The following is an 8,602-nucleotide window of genomic DNA, read 5'->3' as shown; positions in this document are numbered from 1 at the left end:
TAAAGAAAATAAACGAGCCCAAAACTGGCATCCCAGAGGCCCCTGGCCAATGACCTCCTTCATTCCCCAAGCAGGATGGTCAGCCCACCCTCTGGGATCGAGGTCTAACCTACAGGTTAATCAGATGAGACATTAGTTAGCAGCCTCGATTACTAGAAAGTAATTAATCAGAGAAAGTCTCCAAACAGGAGGAGAACAAATAAACAGGCAGGCACATGCAGCCCCATTTTGGCTCTGGATAAGGCTGCCATCCAGGTGTCCTGCTGGGGCAGAGACTATCTATCTTGCTCAGTTCCTTTTTAGGAAGTGTGGTGACATTTCTCACACTTGCCCAGAAAATGCAAAGCCAACAAGGCTGTAAATGGAAAGGAGATGAGAACCTCAGAAAAGTTATTTGAGGAAAGGCTTTGTGGTGTGCTTTGCCCCACCTTTTGCATCCTTGACTTATTTTGACAATTCAAAACCAGTTCTAAGTTCCCAAACTCTTACCCATTTGGAGATAATCACAGGCTCAAATGGTGTTGTAGGAATCCGTTGGTTCATTAGCCTCTCAAGACTCTATTCAATGGAGGAGACTCTTGATAGAAGCTACAAGGCTTCAGATCTTCTGAATTTACTAGTTGCTTCTTCAACATTGATTTGAGGATGAGGAAGATTGGGAAGACTGGAAAACAATGGAGTTAAGTCAATTCAAATGGAAAGTATCAGCCACTGGTCCAACTTGACCTGACCCATCACATTCAATAAGGTCATTTGTCTGTGTTGTAGCTTTTTTTCCTCTGGAAGAACAAAAAAAAAAAAAAAAAAAAAAAGGGCAGCAACTTGAGAGTGTGTGTAATGTAAACATGGCTGTGCTAGCTCAGCGTCAGAGAAAACACACCCAAACGTAAGTCAGTACAAGACATCCTCTGCTCTGGGACAAGCACAATGGTTTTAACCTAATGACCCACTCTTAAACAGCTCTACAGCAAATCACAATTAAATAAATACCACTTAATAGCAAAGATTTTTTTTTTACTGCCAGATTATTTGTGGGGAGAGAAGAAGGTTGGATGAGTCACTTAATCTCTAATTATAAAATTAAGGTAGTTTCCACATGTTGTTATGAATTCAACCTCAAGCTAAATTTATAAAATACCACAAAAATGAGTTAGAGGCATTCTGGAACAAAAACAGAAAGGCCAGAGATGAGAGCTGTGGAGCGTGGTATACCAAAAATTGAGGCTGCTTTGTGTTGTTGTCTAAGCTAGAATTGAATCTAGTGGCCATCTTTCAACCCAGTGATTAGGAATATCTAAAGTTACATAAAAATCACAGCATATATACCAGTTAACCAAGAAGAAATGAGGTCACGTGTGTTCCTATGTAAATATGCAGGATTAGTAGTCAGGAGAGATGAATCAAGGCCTAGTTCTGCTGCTCTCTGAAGCATTGAGAAGGAATAAGATGGAATTGGGTTCAAGGGGGCCTATTACAGCTCATAGCTGATACCGAGTAACTGCGGAACACTTCCGGGATCCAGTGATCTGGTTCACCTTCCCTTAAAAGGGCATAAGGCAGATTCAACACTTTTTCTTTCCTCAAGAGTGTATCCTGCCTCCCTTTTCTGGAAAGTCTCGCCCTTCTTGTTTCTTTCCATCTTATTATTTAACTCTGATTTATTTTAATTGCCAGAGGCATGTACACTTGCCAGAGAAAGAGAGAAACAGAGAGGAAGAAGGAGATACATCCCCCCAGTAGAACTTGGTCACATCACAATCCCTTCTCCTCCATCTTGCCATCCTACTGTGATTTGGAGCATGCACACACATGTACCCTGCATGCTTTCAACTGCTGGGGCTGAAATCTGAATGATTGGCCATGTGGGATCTGGCTTCTTAAACCACAAGATCACAAGGCCAGCCTACTCTGATGCATTCGATATTTTTTGAGAATTATTTTATTTATTTATTTTTTTTTTAAATTTGACCAGAGAGAGGTGGGGTTAAGTGAGAAAGTAAGCCACCAGATCTGGGACCTGAACTGTGGTCGGCCATGTGGGACTCCAGTGCCTTAACCACACACTACTTGCCAGTCCCCATTCCAAAGTTTTAATGTGTCCAGTGTTTTCCGGCAAGTACCAGCACTCATGTCTTTGAGCTGGTGAACTTTTACAGGCTATAGGACTTCCACAAGACTCTAATCACACTTTACCTTGCTTCCCACAAATCTTTACACCCTCGAAAAAATGGATGATTATGCCTCCAAATACTGCAGGTTAGTGGAAAACTGAGTCCTATAAAATATCTTCCTCTTAGTGCCTCAAATAATTCACAAAAAATCTAGTCTTTCCAGAAATAGCTACAAGTTGCTTTTCCCTGATAGTGTGTCATTAGAATCTAGAGGCTGCTGGTAAAACCACACCCTGTCATGAGATGGTGACCACCACACAGGAGCACAGTAGCATTCCAAAACAGCTTATCAAAATTCACCCATTCATCATTCATTGATAAAAACATGCGAATTCTCAATTTCAGTGTTTAGAAGAGCAGGTATCATATTTTCTTTATTATGACACCTCAAGCACATATAAAGCATAAACACAGTAGATATTATTCATTTACCAAGCAGCTACCTAGGCCAGGTTCTCTGTTGTCTCTGAACATGAATGAAAATAAAATCCAGCCCTTCCTGTAAAGAAGCTTACAATCTAATGAAAGGTGTAAATGCATAACTGGACATTCAGGTATTGAATGACATGTTACAGGAGATGTAGCAGAAGAAGAGAAATTGCTTTTTCTTTTTTTGGAGAGGTTTTTGCTATAGGGCGCATGTGCTCACCAGAAAGACAGAGAGAGAAACAGAAAGCGAGAAATCACTCCCCAGGGGGATGGCCATGCCACAATCTCTTCTCCTCCATTCTCCTCTAGGGATCTTGAGCACGCACACACACGTGCCCAGCGTGAGTTTAAGCTGCCGGATCCAGGACTCGAACCACAGTCAACTACATGGGAGTCCAGCGACATAGCCATTACGCTAACTGCTGGTCCCAAAACTTTTTTCCTTTAATCCATGTCAGGTATCTCTTCCTTGGTGAAAGTTTGATAAATGAAATCCATTGCTATCTTCGAATACAGAAAAGCTGTGGTGTGAAAGATGGAGCAGATATTTTTTAGCTTTAGTTGTTGCCCACTAAGGCAAGAGTTAGGCCAGTGGATGCACAAGTTTTTCAAAATTGAATAATTTCCTATGAAGCAGCGCACTCTAATAATGAAAGGGGATGAACAGCAACTGTAAGCTCCCTCTCACTGACTCTCAACAAGTAGAAAGAAGGTGAAAAATATTCTAAAATAGAAAAATATTCCAATCTTTGAAGAGGAAGGAGAGTGGCTGCCTTAGGGCTCTGATGAAGAACAAATTGTAAAATGTCATCATTTGAAGTTTCCTGGCAGGAGGAAGCCAGGAGCCCAAGTGAGGTCTGAAAGAGTTGGGTTCATATTCAGCTCCAAAACCTTTTTTAGTTATTTCCTGCCAAATCACAATGTTCTTAAGTGACTCCTAAAGACAGAAAATGCCAAGCATCACCCCATGGGTTTGCACAGCAGCGTCCTGCAATGCTGTTTGACTGCATTCTGCACTCACTGGAACAGGACCACGTTCCTCCCTTCCTAATCTGATGAATCCTTGTCATAAATTCTGCCCAGGCAGTCTGCAGGGCGGCTGCTGGCTCAAGACAAAGGGGAGGGGGCCACTTTACGAGGGCCAGAGGAGACAGCAGACTGCCAAGCCCTCTGCAAGAAGCCAGTAAATCAGCAGTCGGTAGAAGCTATGTGCCGAAGAGACAGATCCACTTCCAGGATCTCCCGGGTACCCAGAGCACAGGTGAACTGGGGCAGCAGAGGACAGTGCTCTGGGTCAAGTTGTAGCTGTGAGATCCTGAGATCCAGGGAGGGAGAGTCCCATAAAGCATGACTCCACAAACTCTTCCCTAGAGCCCCTGCATGCCAGGCATTCACTCGGTAAGCACCATGCTGTGTGTTGGTAACACAGGACCACTGACGAGAGGTCCCTGCCAGTTAGCATCACATTCCAGAAGAGAGACCCATGGAAGGAAGAAAGAACTCAGATTAGTCATTTCAGACTGCCATGACAAAATTCCATAGATGGGGTGACTTTACACATCCACATTTAATTTTCTCACCGTTCCAGGGGCCGGAAAGCCTCAGATTAAGGTCCTACAAGATCTGTCTAGTGAGGGTTTTCTTCCTGACTCGTGAACAGCCACAGTTTTGCTGAATGCTCACACGGTGAATAGAGAAAGAGGGAGCTCTCTGGTGTCTCTTCTCAGGACACACATTCTACTGGATCAGGGCCCCATTCTTATGACCTCATTTAACCCAAATTTTCTCCACAAAGGCCCTAACTCCAAATAAAGTTACACTGGGGGTTGGGGCTTCAACATATGGATTGCAGGGGAACATAAACATGCAGAGTTGTATGATACAAACTGTAAGAAGAGGTACTAAGTGTTATTGTAGAACTGAAGAAAGCCCTGCGAAATTGTTTATCTGACAGAGAGACTTAGGGGTGAGGGGGGATAATCAAGGAAATGCCATAGAAGAGGCATCCGGGCTGGATTGTAGAATAGGAGCCACTCAGTGAAAGAGGAAGATGGAGACCCTGCCGGACAGTGGCTGAGAGGACTGGCTTAGAGCCAAGCTGACATCCTGCTTCTGGTTCTACTAATTCTGTGACCCCAGACAAGCATTTTGACCTCTAGGAGGCTCACTAATCTCAACTGTAAAATAGAAATAATAGAGTCTAGCAAATGTGTGGAAGATAGCAAATTAGTCTCCAAAAGGAGGCACCACCAACAGTGCTGGCTAATAAGAGATGGCATTCCAGGCAGGGAAGGGGAACAGCCTGTAAGTCACACAATGTCTTGACAGTAGATGTCCTTTTGGGGAAGGGTGTAAGGGCCATTGTGGCTTGAGCTCAGGGAACATTAGGAGAGGACAAAGATGAAAATGAACCTAGATTGGAAGTTGATGTAATGTGTCCAGGGACTGGGACTTTGCTCTCTCTTCTAGGGAGACTTTGTAGGACTTAAAGAAGAGAAACATGAAGAGGCTTTGATTCTAGGAAGACCACACTGATGTCCGTGTGAGGCAGGAGTTGAAAAGGAAGAATAGGGCTGAGGACAGACTTCAGCATCAAGAACAGCTCTCAAGAAACCTGCCCCAATGGTGCCTCACCTGCAAACTGGACACATCTGCCCTTCACAACTCATCAGCTGAACTTCCATGACACACACAGCCCTGCGTTGATGTTTGCCCCTGGGGCTCTGCCTGACCCCAGCTACTCAGATATCCAGTGCACCCCCCACCACTGCACACTTTTCCATTCTTTCCCCAATGCTGCTCAGTTGGCCCATGGGACTTCAGTACACAGAGCAAAGGGCCTTCCTAGACGGACTGTGCTTCAACTCCTTCTTCCATTCATGTCCCTCTTCTTGTGGGAAACTTTTTACCTGTGTTTGAATCTCTTCTTTCCCACTTACTAGCACCATGTGCTCTGCAGTAGTCACTTAACCTTTCTGAGCATCTGTTCCTTCATATGTTTACTATAGACAATGATGTCACTGGCATATTGTAAGAATATAAGCATTTAGTACAGAATCTGGCACGTTTGCTGGCAAATGACATTTGCCTGTGAGATGCCCACAGCTCTCCCCCAGAATCACTTTTTCTGTTCCCAATCTTTAGGGGCCACTGCTGACCTCAACAACCTATCCCTGACTCTGTTCTCAGTGACTAACGTTACAGTCTCTGGGGAACTTTGTTTTCTTTGTACCCAGATCATTTCCTAATGAAGATATCTCACTATGACAGAATATGTATCACCTCTGTGTCCTCTTGGCATCTCTTATATGAGATTGTGAAGAGATCTGAATGGCATAATGTCTAATAAAAGATTTTACCTTTATAAGGGTAAAAATACCACACCAAGGTCCACCCACCCTGATGCTATATCCCTATCCCCTCCTAAGCATTTTCCCCCTGCCACTAGTTTTCACGACTGCACCAGAAGAGGGAATAGACTAGGGGAAGCCTACTAATAAAAAAAAAGCCACATATGACATGGCCCATGAGCTAAGATAATCAGATTCTCTGCTAAAGATGGGTTTTGGAAATGAGAAGAAAATCAGGCAGAAGGCAGCAAGCAGTGAAATTAAAAGGAATTTGAAAACACTGAACTCAAGAGAGTAATTGAGGAAATAGAGTTTGAGCCAGAGGAGGCCACAAGAAGCAAAATTTATTTGTAATAATAAAAAATGCATGTATTAAAGACCTACTATGCACAACTTGCTAGGCTAAGCAATATACATGGACTTTTTTTCTTTTATCAGAAATCCAAAGAGTGGGCACTATTACTAGTCCCATTCATACAAGTAGAAATTGAATCACGGAATGGTTAAATGGTTAAATTCCATGAGTTCCCCTAATTGCTCCCTCAATTCCTTACACTATGCCTTCATGCTATTCCCTGGGCTCACTCTCATATTACTTAAAGTAGCAGGAGTGAATCTCTGTTCTTCGTAACAGGAGCAGAAAGAACTGTAGAGACAAGAATTACACAAAAGCCACAGAGTGTGGGTACCCAGAAGAGGATGTGAGAACACACCTCATTGTGCATGGCCCAAACCGTCCTTACTGTCCTGAATGACTTCCCAGACTTGCAGCTTATAGGACTGACTCATTCTCCTAGGCTCTGAGGTTTGTGCCACATAAAGCTATTTCCTGTCTGATATCCTTGATGATCTTTTTTTTTTTTTTTTTGGAGAGGTTTTTGCTATAGGGTGCGTGCGCTCGCCAGACAGACAGAGAGACAGAAAGCGAGAAATTCGAGAAATCACCCCCCAGGGGAGATGGCCACTTCGCAATCCCTTCTCCTCCATTCTCCTCTTGGGATCTTGGGCATGCATGCACACGCGCCCGGCGTGAGTTTAAGCCACCGGGTCCAGGACTCAAACCACAGTCGACTACGTGGGAGTCCAGTGACATAGCCATTACACTAACTGGTGGTCACCTTAATGATCTTTTATACACCATGTATTTTCTTCCCAGTTAACCCTGGAGCTCCATGAAGGCAAGAGATTATGTCTTTTCATATTGCATCTTTTGAGAAATGAAGGAGCCCTGTACATTTGCAGAAATCATTGTCCTGGTTCTGTTCAAAGGGTCAGGGACCCCATTTACCCACATGCAACCCTTCAGAGCCTTCCACAGGCATGGGTGCCCTTAGGTGTAATTTGAGAACCACCTGCAGAGTAAATAAATCCCTGCCCTGGTGGCAAATAACTTCTTCCCCTATAAAAGCAAACTCCTCTAAACCCATCCCACAAGTGCCTTTTAATGGGTTCTTTGTTTTGTTTATTTCATTTAGTTCAAGTCAGAAGTAAAAGCTGAAAAAGTACCTGAGGATCACCTAGCACAGTGCATGGCACAGAGTCAGCAATTGTTTCTTCCAGCATTGCCTTACTTGCAGAATGTAAAGTTTTGGGTTTTAAGTGGCAAAAAAAGAAAGAAAAAAGAAAAGAAAAAAGATTGGGTAGTGCGTGTCATTGCCAACAAATCTCTTCACAGCACATGTGCAGACTTGTCACATGCAAGAAATCCAGGCAGTCTTCTCTGGGGCCCCTCATGGCTCCCTCAGTTCTCAAAAGAGAGTTGGACTAGTCAACACCTGCCATGTAGAGATCCAGCTTAGGATCTGCAGGATCGGCCTCAGAAGAAATTGCTTCTGCAGTGCCAGGCTAGAGAAGTAGATCCCAAACTTGGAAAATGGCAGATGCTGGAATTTGCCAAGCTGAAGATCTTATGCAATGGCTCAGGTAGCAAGAAGGGAAATACAGAAATCCCTACATGCAGGGGATCAAAGTCAAGCTATGGACACTGGAGCACAAGCAGGCTGGTCGACAAAGGAGAGCAGTGAACGTGAGCTGGAGACGAGGATGTAAGAGCGATGGTCTATTTTGCAAATATTTTCAGTAGATGAACTCTTTTATTTTATTTATATATTTTTTGTTATTATTCATATATTGAATTGCTCTACATCATTTAGATTGTGAAGAGACTTTACCCAGCATGATATTTTTACAAACAAAAGCATCTATAGAACCCTACCTATCACCTAACCAGATTTCGAATAAATTTTATCAGTAAATTATTGCAGTTACTCCTTAAAAAGACAATGGAGGGGCCAACAGGTGGAGTAGTGGTTGAGGTGCTGGATTCCCCATGATCCTCACCTAGAATAAGCCTGAACAAGTCTCTCTGACCTAGATAAAAACCCTTCGCTCCCCCAGTTGCTCCTCAGCAATCCATTTTCCAGAAACCCACCCTTCTCAGGAGCTCTGTTTTTCCTTTCCTCTCCTTCAATAAACTCCCTGCTTTGGGACCAGCAGTTAGCGTAATGGCTATATCTCTGGACTCCCACATAGTCGACCGTGGTTCGCGTCCTGGACCCAGTGGCTTAAAACTCATGCCGGGTGCACGTGCGTGCGTGCCCAAGATCCCGAGAGGAGAATGGAGGAGAAGGGATTGCGGTGTGGCCATCCCTC

At 43.8% G+C, this 8,602-nt stretch overlaps 1 long non-coding RNA gene across 2 annotated transcripts in view; it reads right to left on the bottom strand.

Annotated features, from left to right (window-relative positions):
• Nucleotides 1-8,602, bottom strand: part of LOC102501404 (uncharacterized) — a 50,201-nt gene that overhangs the window by 15,702 nt on the left and 25,897 nt on the right. For both annotated transcript variants that reach the window (XR_003547711.1, XR_337259.1), the window contains one exon: nucleotides 490-664. This is a non-coding gene — a long non-coding RNA (uncharacterized LOC102501404). The remainder of the gene's footprint in view (nucleotides 1-489; nucleotides 665-8,602) is intronic.

Source organism: Tupaia chinensis, unplaced genomic scaffold (genome assembly GCF_000334495.1).
Source record: "Tupaia chinensis unplaced genomic scaffold, TupChi_1.0 Scaffold144952_1, whole genome shotgun sequence".
Taxonomy (NCBI): domain Eukaryota; kingdom Metazoa; phylum Chordata; class Mammalia; order Scandentia; family Tupaiidae; genus Tupaia; species Tupaia belangeri.
The sequence above is the reverse complement of the archived record's forward strand: the minus strand, read 5'-3'. Positions and strand labels throughout refer to the sequence as shown.